Source organism: Palaemon carinicauda, chromosome 12 (genome assembly GCF_036898095.1).
Source record: "Palaemon carinicauda isolate YSFRI2023 chromosome 12, ASM3689809v2, whole genome shotgun sequence".
Lineage (NCBI taxonomy): Eukaryota > Metazoa > Arthropoda > Malacostraca > Decapoda > Palaemonidae > Palaemon > Palaemon carinicauda.
This window is the reverse complement of record NC_090736.1, coordinates 5,794,098-5,809,898: the sequence shown is the minus strand read 5'-3', so window position 1 is coordinate 5,809,898 and position 15,801 is coordinate 5,794,098. Positions and strand designations below refer to the sequence as shown.

The following is a 15,801-nucleotide window of genomic DNA, read 5'->3' as shown; positions in this document are numbered from 1 at the left end:
TATGAGGGCAATGGCCCCCCCTTATGGAGGTCATTCCCCTTGCAATACCACCTGTGGGGGATGCCTAAAGTTCAGGGGGCAGAGATGGCAGTGCCACAGGGCAGAGCTCTGGACAGTAAATGTACGCCAATCGGGTTACGCTGTACCATTCACCAACTCGCCCCCTCTCGTGATTTGTTGTAAAAGTAGTAGTTTGGATTAAACTACTACCTGTTTGTATTAAGAAAACAAATTGTGACATATAACTTTTTGTTATTAAAGTACTGTAGTATGATATATATTGTCAGCCATTTTATAGTCTCATTATTCTTTTTGTCTTTCAGGTTAGCACAGTGCCTAACACACAGTAGGGTAAGCAGGAGATAAATAGTTTACACAACCAAAGAATGACTCGATAAATTTTCCTAGTCATTGACCACAAATTTTAGGAATAGAAGGTTTGTTAAAAAGATACAGTCTTTATGAAGTTTGACAGGTAGGTGAAAGTTCTTGAGTGGCATTCAAAAAACATACTCTAATGGTTAGTGTCTTAGGTAGTTACTTGCAAGCCTTGTGAACCTGTTGCCTCAGAGGGTTGTCTTTGCATGCTCAGGACTTTTTTATTACTCTTTAATCAAGGTGATTTTGGGGGTTAAAAAAATTAGATGCTGTTGTTACCACTTATTTGACTTCTAATGTGTGTGGTTTTTTTTTTATTATTAATGTTCACCAGAAATATGTGTGCGTGTGGAATGTTGCTGAATCCCCAGATTCTTTTACTTGAAGATTATCCTGAAAATGGAGTGTTTTGTGAGTAGAGACCTGATATTTTTTTGGTTTTTGGGTATGGCTTTGCCAAGGCTCGCTAGGCATATGGAATTCTATGATTTTCTTAAAAGGGTTAGGGTATAATTTGGAATTGTCAGAACTGTAATGAGGGTCTTGCAGTCGTGAAAACTTACACCTATATATATTTTATGTAATTATCAATCCCTGTTTAAATTTTAATTTACCTCGCTACAAGTTCCTTTGGAAAAAGCACATTGAAGGTGTTAAAGAATTGGGTAGTTGTCTTCGGGATGCCGATATAGACAACTCAACTATGCTTCTAATGTTTTTCTTAGTGATGAAATTTCTTTATTGATGTTTATAGAATTACTGATAATGTGACTGCAAGTGCCCCTCTATTATCATTTGTATTGTAGAGGGTCTTTATGTAACCCTTCAGTATTTGGTAACTCATGTTCGTACATAATTTACAAAGAATAGGACTTTGTTGATAAAAAAAACTTCTATTGAGAAACTTTTTGGTACCCATCAGAACTTCTCTGGTCAGAGCTGGCCAGGAAGGCAGTAGACAGTGTGGGTAAGTCTTCCTCTGAAGGAACTCGCTTCATGCAAGCCATTCGATGAGGATTTTACCCCCAGTGCTTTCTAGGCAGAGACAATTTTACATCTTGAAGAATCCAGTCCTCTTCTGCCTGTAGATGCAGCAGTCCCAACTTTAGTACTGGGTACTGTACTTCAATAGAGATAAGGGGACCCGTAATTTACAATCTTTTCGTTCTCAAAGTCGGCTAATATGGAGGCTACAGATATGGCAAGTCTCCATGGGATATCATGGTTGGACCACTGGTCAGGTATAATGGCCTTCTTTGCCTCCTCTCAGGATCTGTCCAACCCTAAGAAGAAGTAGTAATTTACAGAACTTTTCTGTTGGGGGTGAAGGTGGTCATCTTCCTCACCCATCAGTTGGCCAGATAAGTTTTTAAACAAGAGGCTCTAGCTTTGAGGAATGCACCGATTAGCCAGAGCCCAGCTCTTTTTATTTTTTTTTTCGACCTTAGGAAGTAGAAGGAACTGAGGAAAAGTGGAGTAAGTTCAGCCAGGACTTTTCCACAGTGCTGTCACATTCAAGAAATCCAGAACAGCTGGGCCTACTCCAAGGAATAGGGCTATCACTCCATAGAAGTCAGTCCTTAAGATCACTACAGCTCAGGAAGCAAGGACACAGAATCTGCACAACCCTTTTGTCCCAGTTTTTGCCAGCCCAGAAGGGGAGCTAGAACCCATGTAGGAAGGCAATCATCTCCTGTAACTGTCACAAGTGTGGTGATGCCTAACAAGCCGGTGGATAAAGTGAGAGTACCACGGGGTAGAGGACTGGACGGTATATGTTGTCCAACTTGGATACTGCCTCTCATCCTCCTCTTGCTGACTCTTGACATTGTCGTCATACCAACCAGACTCGCTGAAAGAACAGATTCATCTGGTAGAAGTACAAATAATAATGAAAATGGGCACGCTACAAGAGGTCTAGGACATGTCTCCAGGAAAAGTTGACTGGGGGCCAAAGGTAATCAAGATAAGAGACAGGAAGAACAGTAAGAGTGGCCATCAGGGAGAATAATTTAGTGCTCTAGAGAGACATACTTCCAGATCCCGGTCCATCAGTCATTAAGAAAATTTCTCCATTTCATCCTAGGGGGAAAGGTCTTCCAATTCAAGGTACTATCCTTTGGAGTGTCGAGACTACAGTTTTCACTCGGGTATTCACACTTGTATCTAATTGGGTGAATACCAACAGGGTTCAGCTCCTAATGTACATGGATGATGGGCTGATCATATCCTCCTGAAGGTAGCTCCTTCCACATCTGGGCAAACTTCTCCTTTTGCCAAAATCTGGGAATCATTGTAAATCTGGAGAAGTCCAGCATCACACCCAAACAGAGAATGGAATATCTAGGGATATGAATAGACATGATCGGGTCAAGACTCGTAAGGGTAGTGCTCCCTTTTCTACACCATCAACATCTACCAACATGTCATTGGCAGTAGTTACTGGGTCGTCTGTCATTATTACAGAAACTCGTACTACACAGCCGTCTACATCAGCAGTCACTTCAGTGGTGTCTGAAGAGACATTGGTCACCAATCAGCGACCCACCTAATCGGCTAGTTCACGTAGAGTAGAAAGTGAGGGCTGATCTATATTGGTGGCTAAGGGACAAGAATCTCTTGAAGGTACTCCCTCAGAGCTCCTTCTTTTGGACGTGTTAAGAGGAGATTGGGGTGCCCATCCAAGGAACCAATTCGTCGCAGATTGGTAGTCACAAGAGTATAAGAGCCTGCACATCAACCTTCTGGAACTGAAAACTGCTCTTTTTGGCACTGCAGTCATTCCAGCAGGACCTTAAAAAGTCCAGTCAAATTGTAGTCAAAGCCGGAAAAAATTGCACAAGAAATTTTCATTTGCATGATGTTCAGAACCCTCCCCTAAACAGCAGATATAAAATACACCATAATATACCAGTGAGAAATGCCTCAAAATGACATCATTATGAAAATTAGGTTCCTCCATTGAAGAAAAACATGTTTTTTGTTGTTACTTTTTGGTTATTCATACAATTCAATAATTTGTGTCTAACCCTATGTTTGAAGGTCAAGAAACCTAGTTATATCACTATATTTTATTACAGATCACTTATTATTAAGGAAATGTAATAATTCATTTAACAACAATGGCATCATGAAATATTTCAAACATTTATTTGTAAAAGCCCCTTATTATTAATCTGTTTCAATACATTTGTGTGTCTATTCAGATTTCCTAGTGGAGGAAGATCTAACCTTAAAGACCCATTTACCAGTAAGAAGCCATATACAGTTCTTGGTCAGAATGAATGTGATAGTCCATCAAGCCAGCAAGGAATGTGGAAACTACATTTGGTGTAATTTTGGCCAACATGTTCGTGCAGCTTGTCGATTGGATTACCCAAGTGCAAGAAGGATAGCTCGAGAAAATAAAAAAAGCTGAACTCACTTCCTCCAAACCAGAAATCTGTTCTGCGATCAGATGTTCCACCATTTGATTTTCTGAAACATTGCCTGTTTTGTGGACAGATTGCAAAGTATGATTATTAAAAAGAAAATTAAAAAAAAAAAAAAGACAGTATGTTTTCCCAGTGGTTACCTTGAACTTTCAAGTTATGCGATGACAGAAAAGATGAATGGTCAGAAACTGTTTCTGGGAGATTTGCATTTGTGCAAGATTTGCTTGCAGCAGATGCCATCTATCATCAAGCATAAAATATCAACTTTAGACCTGGAAAGCAGATCCCCCTAAAGTATAGTAATGAAAGTTTTCAAAGGAAGCAATTGAAACCCTGAATACCTGAGGACTCACTGAAACATGATGCCCTTCTTAAAAAACTCTGTTTCTCGGGGGAAAATTATGATGTACAAGTAACCTTGGGGTACCTTTATGATAAAATAGAAAAATATCTCAATAACATAAGAATACAATATAATAGAGCAAACAAAAGGAAAGCTCCAATAAATTTTTGGTGACTGACTTGTTACTGAGAGCAATGGCAAAACAAATGTAGGGACATTTTTAATAGCAGAATCGATACATTTTCCTTTTAAGAATTACCCTACACAGAACAACTCAGATGATAGAAAGCAACAGTTTGTAGAAATGACAGGAAATTTAATAAAGAATGAAAATAGAGTAAATAAAGGGATTTTGAGAAAGGAAAAATCTATTTCTGGGCGAGGGACCTGTGTCGCTCCGTGAAATGCTCCTTATAGCACCATTTCTAAGGTATAAATACTGCTAAGCATACCAGAGAAAAAGTTGCATGGAATGCCAGGAATATACCCAGCTCGCTCACCATTATAGGGTGTCGGTACAGTAACTGTGGCGTGTTAAAACCACTACCAGAGATCCCTTACAAATTAGTCTTCTCCTTCCTCAATATCCCCTGATACTACGAGGTGCCATTCTACATCCGACTACTGCCCACTACTACGGCTACTGCAAACCCCCCCCCCCCCCCACCACCACCACCCACGCTTCTACCATCATTCCTTTTCTAGCACCGTGATATCCACACGCGTTCGTTTTCATAGCTTCTTTGTGACTGTGTTTTAATGTTTGACCTTTTGGAGACCCTTACTCCCAAGTTAAGTATTGCAATTATCTGTTTTGATAATTCAAGGTAGCGACACACGTAAAATTAATAATATTGTTAGTTTTAGTCTCGGTGAATCGAACCCAGTTGAGATATGATGTCAACAACACATCAAAGGGTAAATTTTTTGTCTATCACTTAAGAAATTCCTGCAAGTACTCTTTATTGGGAAGGACATAAGTAGAAACTCATTTCAAAAGGAAAAGTCCTTATGCAAGCCACTCGGCCAAACATCTTATTAGCTTCACTCCAACTAAGCCTTGGAATTGAGGTGCACCATCAGTTTGGATCACGATTTTTGATAGTGTTGCAGAAAGCCATTGGGTAGATCTTCAAAAACAGAATTCTGAACAACTAATTAAGCAGGTTGCAAACAACATGGATCACAATATATGCACATTAGATGGTTTAGCTATATTTCATGGGATGGGTATCATTTCAACTATTATTTTTAAATATTTAACTTAGCCGGTGAATATATAATAGCTGACGCCTCCGGCGGCTCGACAGAAAAACACAAAAACTCGCGAGCGATCGCTATGAAGGTTGCGGGTGTGCCCACTAGCGCCAACTATCGGCCAGATACCGCATATACATGTAAACAGCTCCAATTCTTCTCTGTCGGTCTGATCGACAAGACGTACCATTACTCGCTGTTAACCTGGAGTTTTTCAACAGTCTTGGTGAAGTACTTCCTTTTGGTTTGAGCTTTCGCAGTGCAGGTGTTTTATCTTCAACTTAAATCTTGAACTCTTTTTTGGATAGATTTAATTGTTGATGACTTTGGATTGTTTTTTGGACTTTCTTTGACTTTTCAAAATGGCCGACCCTTCCCTTAGTACGGAAGTGTGTTTTAGGCTTTTAGCAATTATCTTATCACGTTATAAATTGTTGTTGTTAATTATAGATTTTCCTCTATATATTTTATATCTCACCCGCCTTTATTAGACCTCTTCGATTAGCTTTCCATTTATAATAAACATCAAGATAAATTTTAATGATTTGTTTATATGCGGCCTTACCTATTCCTCCCCTAATCCGAGAGTAGGCGGTCCTAACTTGGAAACCGAAGTTAAACAACGTTGAGCCCTTTCAATCGTAAATAACTTTTACAGAGCAAATGATTTAAAACTTATTAAATGAATATTTTTTAGTAAATATTTTATGAAAGATTTTCTTTGAATAGTCTTCGTGCTGTTTCAAAGATGAACTAACGTTTGGTTTATTTATGCTACGCAGTTTGCGCTCTATCGTTACGATAGAGAGAGAGAGAATCACGGTTTCACTTTGCAGAAAGAGTAAATCGATTCTGACGTTTTGTTCATTCTTCTTTCAAACTGAAATGTTTTAAATACTAATTTAAAGGAACTTGTTAATTTTCAATTTTCAATATTAATCTTACCCGATGATCATGTAGCTGTCAACTCTGTTGCCCGACAGAAATCTACGGTCGGGATACGCCAGCGATCGCTATACAGGTGGGGGTGTACACAACAGCGCCATCTGTGAGCAGGTACTCAAGTACTTCTTGTCAACAAGAACTCAATTTTTCCTCTGTCGTGCCACCGGCAAGACCTACTTGGATACGCTGTTGATTCTGGAGTTATTGTTCACGATTTGGTGATGTATTTGCTCTAGAGTTTAGCCTTCGCTATTCAGGAAGCTTTATCATTAGCTTAGCAAGCTTTTGGAATTAATTTGATTTAATTATGGTGACGAAGAGAGTATGGACTCTCTTTCACTTTTAAATGGCCGACCCTTCCCTTAGACGGAAGTGTTGGTGTCGAAGAGAGTATAGACTCTCTTTCACTTTTTATTCTATATCTCTCCGCCATTTATAGGCCTCTTCGATTAACTTTCCTTTTATTATAAACTTATAAAAATTAATTTTTATGTTTGTTTATATGCGACCTTTCCTAATAGTAGGCGGTCCTTACTTGGAACCGAAGTTAATTAACATTGAGCTCGTCATATCGTTTTTCCTGTTAAGAATTTATGCTATTTTAATTTTAATGTTTTTGAAAGAATTTCTTTGATAGTCTCGTACTGTTTTCAAAGTTGAACTAACGTTTTGTTTAGTCTCCGCAGTTGTTGACGTTCAGAACGTTCAACTTGCGCTCTATCGTTACGATAGAGAGAGAGTATTTCACGGTTTCACGTTGCAGTAAGAGTAAACCGATTCTAGCGTTTCGTTCATTCTTTCTTAGCTTAAATGGTTTTAATTCTAATAAAGGAACTTTTTATTTGGGAAACCTTTCAGTTTTTTTCCTTTAACAAATAATATGTTTTAACGATATATATAATTGGGCTCATCTCTCAGGTCTAAGTCAAGAGAGAGAGAGAGAGAGATAGAGACGGAGGGAGAGAGAGGAGGATAAACGTTTCGTTCAAGCGGGTAACGTTGTTCTCGTTTTTTGCTCTTCTCCCTAGTCGATATAGGGGAAGAAGGTAAAACGTTTCTAGAGTTTTATTCTTGTTCCCAGGCTTTATGCGGTGAGAGATTTTAAACGTAGTTTATTTGATCTAGTGTTTAGTCTCTTTTCCAGCCACTGAATTCTTTATCTTTCATTATGTTTTTCTGTTACATTGTAATACTGTTTTCGCAATTACTACCTTTTAATGAAGGATAGGATTGCGTGTTTCAGGTACAAACCACTTAAAGTTTCGAGTTCAGTGAAATAAGTGCAAACAGAAAATCAAAAGTGATAAAGTGATATGCGCAAAGTGTTACAGTGTTGCGTTCGAGGGTTCGTCTGTTCGTGCCAGTTGTTCACCTAGTCCGATACCTCTTACAAGCTCCCAAGCCCAGGGGAGAAGTAATGTCGAAGGACTTATGGGTTCCACAGGCCTTGATCGACGAACAGATGTTTCCCTCCGTGGTTTCGGGTGTATCTACACACGTTGCCGACGTGATCACCCCACCCACACAAAGACGAGAGAGCCCATTTATTCCTCGTCTGCGGAAGAGATTTCTCGCAGAAACCATGGACCAAATCTTGCAGCTTTTAAGTGCAATTCTGTCCCTTCCGCGCAAGTCCAACGGCCTAGGTGTAGCCACTGGGTCAGTTCGGACTCGCTGCAGTACGACAACTGCACACCTCCCAAGAGAGGCTAGGTGGTACCGCAACAGGCAGTAACTCCGTCTGTTGCCGCACCAGTTGTTTTAGACCCTCAGTCACAACGGACAGTAGCTCCGTTTGTTGTTGTCTTTCATAGACCCTAGTGGTCCATGCTGCAGACTATACAGTCTCAGCTTGCTCCTTCATGCAGGAGTATCATGCTGGAAGGTTGACAATGCAGCCTGTTAACCTACAACCAGCCGAGGTTGTGCGCTCAGCAGATACTGCGGCTGCCTGCTCCCACCCTCCACCTGTGAGAGCTCCACCACCGATGCGCAGTCCACCCTGCCAGACGCATGTTCTTGCTGCACCATCTGCTAACATGCGTGAGCTACCGCATCAGCAGTGGGAAGGTTCTGTAGAGCTGCCGGGTTCCAGCACTATGCGGCATTCTCCGCTGCCCATGCAGCATGCTCTGCATACCTTACAGCATGCTCTGCATACCTTACAGCATGCTCTGCATACCTTACAGCATGCTCTGCCTACCTTACAGCATGCTCTGCCTACCTTACAGCATGCTCTGCCTACCATACCGCATGCTCCTCAACCCACCGCAGCCCCTCCCACGCACCAGCACTCTGCTTTTGTTGTTGCCAGCTCCCACACTCCGACTGCGGAGAAGGTTGACGATGCACCCGTGGGCCTACACCTCCCACGGTTGTGCGCCCGGCATGGCTTCCTGCTCTCACACTCTTGTTGTGAGAGCTCCTCCACCCATGCACAGTCAACCCTGCCAGATGTATGATGACTCCCACACACAGAGCACTCCGTTGCCGTGCGGGAGCTACCACAAACTGCCGTGTTTTGACACGGTGTGTCAGCCTCCGCAACACACTGTGGTTACCGCCACTCGCCAGCAGCAAACTAGTCAGGCAGGAGTTGAGGCTTCCCCACACAACTTTGGTTGTTGCCAACTCACAAACTGTCATACAGTTACATGACGTTGCCTTCTGGTCTGCTACTTATACACCAGTGCTGTATGTCCTCACGCTCCTGTTGTGGTTGACAGTTCAGTTTTTGACAGTTCACAGACTGTCAAGCAGTTTCATAACGTTGCCTTCTGGTCTGCTGCTTTTGCACCAGTGAAACCCTCACTGAGAGAACTTAGCTTTTCTCGGATATGGTTCCTGTAGATGAGAAAGTGCTGTTCTCCCTCCTTCTGATATTCCCTTGAGGACTCTGTCATTTGGAGAGGAGCCTTAAGCTGCTTAGCCTCCTATGGACTTTTATTTAAGCATAACATGCTTCCAGGGAGGGTAAATGGTTCCGCTTCAGTCGCTAACCCCGTCTGTTGCCACACCTGCTCCCATAGACCTTGAGCTTGGTTGCAAGACATGCAGTCCAAGCTTAGTCCTTGATAGAGGATTTTTTACGGACGCTGAGGTATCCTACTCACGTCCGCCAGTTGAGATGGTTCCTCCACCGGTGCGACCCAGTGTGGGTTGACAGTCGCACGTTGATGTTATGCTACTCTCGGAGGTGGTTGTGGACGTTCAGTGTGTCACTGGGAAGACGTTCAACAACCAGCAGAGGTGTCTTGTTGTGACGCAGTGCGGCAACCTCAGCAACCCGATAAGGGGTTGTCTGTACTACCCAGACAGTCTAGACAGTTTCGGGTTGTCGCTGTTCTTCCTCGCTTCCCCATGGTTGACAGTTCACAGACTGTGCAGCAGTACCATGATCTTGTGTCCGGCTCCGTCACGCATCCACCAGTGCGACCGGATTCTGCGAGTCAGACGTTGCCCACTCCGTTGCCGTTTCCTCATCAGTTTCGGATGAGGAACCCTCTGATGAGGACATGGCTGAACAAGAAGATCAATCCCCAGCCCTGCTATCCATCCAGAAGATGCTGAAGAAGGAATACAGCCCTGTCAGGCTGTGGATGAGTCTGGTTAGGACACTGTCATCCGTGGTGCATTTGGTGTCACTTGGAAGACTACACCTCCGTCCTCTTCGGTTTCATCTAGCTCTTCACTGGAAAAGGACAAGACGCTAGAAGCGGTCTCGATCCCGGTTTCCGGAAGATAAGTCTGGTCTAACCTGAGGAAAGGACTTTATCAACCTTTTATAGGGTCTTCCCCTGACTGTTCAGACTCCCAACCACGTTCTCTTCTCAGACGCATTGGACGTAGGCTGGGGTGCGACCTTAGGCGGTAGGGAATGCTCGGGATTATGGAACTCGCGTCAAAGGACAATGCATTTTAACTGCAAGAAGCTTCTGGCAGTAAGTCTGACCTGGAAAAGCTTCAGGTCTCTCCTTCAAGACGAAGTCATGGAGGTCAACACGGACAACTCCCTGCTTTGATGTTCATCTCCTAGCAAGGAGGGACCTACTCTCTGACATGGTGCGAGTTCGCTAGTGACCTCCTCTCCTGTTCAACAGGTCTAGACTTTTCACTAGTAACAAATTTCTTCCAAGGCAACTTGAATGTCTTAGCAGTTTGTCTCAGTAGGAAGGGACAATAATTCCAACATATTGGACCCTCCACAGAGATGTATGCAAGAGACTTTGGGTCACCTGGGGCCATCCAACCATAGATCTCTTCGCAACCTCGATGTCCAAGAGGCTCTCAACAGACCCAGCAGTGGTTCTTTTAGATGCCTTTCTACTAGATTAGTCTCATCTAGATCTTTATGCATTCCCTCCGTTCTAGTTTGTCAACAAGGTACTGCAGAAGTTCGCCTCTCTCGTTGGGACAAAGTTGACACTAGTTGCTTCCCTCTGGCCCGCGAGAGAATAACTTACCGAGGTACTTCGATGGCTAGTAGACGTTCCCAGAACTCTTCCCCTAAGGGTGGACCTGCTACGTCTGCCACGCGTAAGAAGGTACTCCAAAGCCTCCACGCTCTTCGTCTCACTGCCTTCAGAGTATCGAAAGACTCTCGAGAACTAGAGGTTTTTCGAAGGAGGCAACCAGAGCGATTGTTAGAGCAAGGAGAACATCCACCCTTAGAGTCTACCAATCGAAGTGGGGAATCTTCCTCAACTGGTGCAAGTCAGTATCCGTATCCTCGACCAGTACCTCTGTAACTCAAATAGCTGACTTCCTCTTATATCTGAGAAAAGAGCGATCTCTTTCAGCTCCCACTTTCAAGGGTTACAGAAGCATGTTGGCATCAGTCTTCCGTCACAGAGGCTTAGATCTTTTTAACAATAAAGATCTACAGGACCTCCTGAAGTCTTTTGAGACCACGAAGGAGCGTCGTTTGGTTACACCTGGTTGGAATTTAGACGTGGTTCTAAGATTCCTTATGTTAGACAGGTTCGAACCACTTCAATCAGCCTCCCTGAAAGATCTCACCTTTAAGACTCTTTTCCTGATATGCTTTACCAGCTAAAAGAGTCAGTGAGATTCATGCCTTCAGCAAGAACATCGGATTTTCATCCGAAACGGCTACATGTTCTACATCTTGGTTTTCTAGCCAAACACGAGCTGCCTTCTCGGCCTTGACCAATATCGTTCGTTATTCCAAACTTATCGATATGGTTGGAAAGGAACTAGAAAGAGTATTATGTCCTGTAGAGCTCTTAAGTTCTTTTTTTTTAAAAAACCTTTATGAGGCCCGTCTGAAGCTTTATGGTGTTCAGTTAAGAATTCATTTTTGCCTATGTCGGAGAATTCTTTATCCTATTATTTTCAGACTGTTAATACGAGAAGCTCATTCCCTCCTGAATGAGGAAGACCAAGCTTGGCTGAAGGTAAGGACACACAAAGTTAGAGCTATCACAACTTCCGTGACCTTTTAATAAAATAGATCTCTGCAAAATATTTTCGACGCAACCTTTTGGAAAAGCTAATCAGTATTCGCGTCTTTTATCTTAAGAATGTCCAGTCTCTTTACGAGAACTGCTACACTCTGGGACCATTCGTAGCAACGAGTGCAGTAGTGGTGGGGGCTCCACCACTACAATTCCCTAATTCCAGAACCTTTTTAATCTTTCTCTTGAAATATTTCTGGGTTGTCCGGAAGGCTAAGAAGCCTTCCGCATCCTGGTTGATTTGGCGGGTGGTCAAATTCTTTCTTGAGAAGCGCCTAGATTAGAGGTTGTGATGAGGATCTTTAGTATGGGTTGCAGCCCTTAATACTTCAGCACCTAGGAGTCGCTCAGCATCCTAAGAGGATCGCTAGGCTCAGTAAGGAAGACGTACTTAAAAAGGCAGAGTAATGGTTCAAGTCGACTTCCTTACCAGGTACTTATTTATTTTATGTTTGTTATTTTGAATAACGGCTAAAATAAGATACGGGATACTTAGCTTCTTTGTTAACATGTATGCTGGTCTCCACCCACCACCCTGGGTGTGAATCAGCTACATGATCATCGGGTAAGATTAATATTGAAAAATGTTATTTTCATTAGTAAAATAAATTTTTGAATATACTTACCCGATGATCATGAATTTAAGGACCCGCCCTTCCTCCCCATAGAGAACCAGTGGACCGAGGAGAAAATTGAGTTCTTGTTGACAAGAAGTACTTGAGTACCTGCTCACAGATGGCGCTGTTGTGTACACCCCCACCTGTATAGCGATCGCTGGCGTATCCCGACCGTAGATTTCTGTCGGGCAACAGAGTTGACAGCTACATGATCATCGGGTAAGTATATTCAAAAATTTATTTTACTAATGAAAATAACATTTTCTTAGTCCTTTCAGTTTTTTCCTTTGGTCAAATAACCTGTTTATTGACGAAAGGTGAGTGGGCTTTTCTCTTCGGTGTGAAATCAAGAGAGAGAGAGAGAGAGAGAGACGGAGAGAGAGAGAGGAAGAGAGAACGTTCCGATCTTTATTCTCGTCCCAAGCGAGTAACGTTGTTCTCGAGTCAGTTTTTTACTCTCGTCCCAAGTCTCTGTACGGGGAGAAAGGATAAAACGTTTTTAGTTTTTATTCTCGTCCCAAGGCACGGTACGGTGAGAAATTGAAAACGTAGTTTTGAATGAACTAGTGTTTAGTCTCCTCCCCAGTCACTGATCCTTTTATCTTTATATATTTCCGTTTTATTCGATATATATGTTTACTGTTTTTTGCTTGTATTAATGTGCTTACATTATACGACTTATTTCGCAATTATAACCTTTTGATGAGGGTAGAATTGCGTGCTTCAGGTAGAAATCAGTTTTATTCATGCCTAATGTGAATTATTGAAAAATTCGATTTCAGTGAAGTAAGTGCAAAACAGAAAATCGTAGTGATAAAGTGATAATTGCGCAAAGTGTTATCAGTGTTGCGACAGAGGGTTCGTCTGTTCGTGCCTGTCGTTCGCCTAGTCCGAGACCTCTTGCAAGCTCCCATGCCCCAGGGAGAAGTAATGTCGTAGGACTTATGGGTTCGAGAGGCTTTAACCAGCGAACAGACGTTCCCTCTATGGTTTCAGGCGTGTCTCGTCAAGACCGCCCCTACCATAAGACGAGCGAGACGGTTTTCTCCTCGTCATCCGAAGGCTTATCGCGTAAGAAACCGTGGAGCAAGGTTTCAAGACCCTTAAAGCGAAAGTCAGTCCCTTCAGGACAGGTCCAGCGTCCTGGTTGTAGCCATTGGGACAGCTCTGACCCTGTGCAGTCATCGGAAGACTGCTCGATGCCTAAACAGAAGCGTAACTCAGGCTCCGAGAGTCTTATTGTACCCTCGTCTCTTACCGCACCCATTCCCGTTGATCCTAAATGGGTTGTACTGCAAGACATGCAGAATAAGCTTGCCTCTCTTATGGAGGACTATTCTGCTGAGCAGGTTCACGATGATCCTATCCGTTTAGCTGATCGAGATCCTGGCCGTCAGCCGCCCAAACGAGCCTTTGCTCGTCCTGTTGACGTTGACGTTACAAAGTCACGTCAATCACGTTTTGTAGAGCCTCACTCGATGCAGTCCCGTGTTGACTCTCAGCCGCTTGTGGACGTTCAGCCGCTGCCGCTTGCTCTTGTTGACGTTCAGGACGTTCACCAACCAGCGAAGTTGACTTGTTTTGACGTTGAGCGTCAAGCACCGCAGTCAAGAGTTGTTTTGACTGCTCAGTCTAGGCAGTCAAGGCAGTCTCGAGTTGACGTCGAGCGTCCTCCCGCACCTGTTGTTGTTGCTGGTCAGTCCTTTAAGCAGTTACATGACATAGCGTCCTTGACTGCTACTGTTGCTCCTTTGCGTGTGGACTCTGCTTGTCAAGCATTGCCACCACGGCAGGTCTCTCCCTTGCTTGAGACTCGGCAATTGTCGGACAAGGTTCCTTCAGATGAGGAAGTTGCTGATCCCCCTCCTACTGATATTCCCTTGGGGACTCTGTCAGACGGAGAGGAGCCTAAAGCTGCTCAGCCCTTTATGGACTTTAAATAAATCATGCTGATTTTTAAGGATCTTTGTCCGGATCTTTTTGTAACTGCTGCTCCTCGTTCGCCTAAACGTCAGAGTTTACACTAGGCCTAGCTACTTCGAAGCCGTTGTTTTCTAAGCTAGTGCTCTCTCGCTCTTCTAAGAGAGCTTTACGTTTGCTAGGCGACTGGTTGATCACCGGGAGGAGTTTGGGGGAGACAGCCTTTGCTTTCCCTCATTTTAAACTGGCTTATAGAGCGAGAGTCTGGTATGACACGGGAGAAGTTCTCGGCTTGGGAGTTCCTGCCTCTGCCCAGATAGACTTCTCAAACCTCATAGACTCTCCCTGGCGCCTGGCCATGAGACGCTCCAAGATTTTATGGTCGGCTTCAGAGCTAGACCATCTCCTGTTAGGAGTTTTTTCGAGCGTTTGAAGTTTTGCTGTACAATTATGTCATGCATAAACAAGGCTATCAGGGATGACTCCAATAATCTGACAGCCACGTTCTCTGCAGGAACAAGACTATCAGGGATGGCTCCAATGATCTGGCAGCCACGTTCACTGCAGGAGTACGTAAGAGGCAAGTGCGCTCAATGTGTTCATTGTCAAGACAAACTTCACGATGAAGTCTACCAGGCTGTCTTGACAGCATTAATGGAAGGCGACTGGATGGTCTCTCTCGACCTTCAGGATGCATACTTCCACATTCCTATACACCCGGATTCCCAACCGTTTCTGAGGTTTGTTTACAGGAATGTGGGGTACCAGTTTCGAGCCCTGTGCTTTGGCCTCAGTCGTGCTCCTCTCGTGTTTACGAGGCTCATGAGGAATGTGGCAAAATTCCTCCATCTATCGGGAATCCGAGCCTCCCTGTACTTGGATGACTGGCTTCTCAGAGCATCGTCCAGTCATCGCTGTCTGCAGGATCTACATTGGACGTTGAGTCTGGCCAGGGAGTTGGGACTTTTGGTCAACCTAGAAAAGTCCCAACTGATCCCATCCCAGACTATTCTATATTTGGGGATGGAGATTCGCAGTCCAGTTTTTCGGGCTTTTCCGTCTGCCACCCGAATAGAACAAGCCCTGCTCAAAGTCCAATTAATGCTGAAAAGAGAACGTTTGTTCAGTCAGGAGTTGGAAGAGTCTCGTAGGGACTCTCTCATCCCTGGAGCAGTTTGTCTCGCTAGGGAGACTGCACCTTCGGCCTCTCCAGTTCCATCTAGCCTCTCACTGGAACAAGGACAAGACGTTAGAGACGGTATCAATCCCAGTCTCCGAACCAGTAAAGGCATGCCTGAAATGGTGGGACAGCAATATCAGTCTGAGAGAGGGACTATCCCTAGCAGTCAAGAACCCAAACCACGTGTTGTTCTCAGACGCGTCGGATTTGGGTTGGGGTGCGACCCTGGACGGTCGGGAATGCTCGGGTC

General features: G+C 43.7%; 1 long non-coding RNA gene across 4 annotated transcripts in view; it reads left to right on the top strand.

The window, feature by feature from the left end:
- The window catches only part of LOC137651184 (uncharacterized), a 58,646-nt gene that overhangs the window by 8,155 nt on the left and 34,690 nt on the right, over positions 1-15,801 (top strand). The window contains exon 1 of one of the 4 annotated variants that reach the window (XR_011046060.1): positions 318-437. The exons of 1 other annotated variant lie outside the window; for it this stretch is intronic. This is a non-coding gene — a long non-coding RNA (uncharacterized lncRNA). Of the gene's footprint in view, positions 1-317; positions 438-723; positions 790-15,801 lie in introns of those variants that run through there. 2 more of the 4 variants (XR_011046063.1, XR_011046062.1) reach the window with 2 other exon arrangements.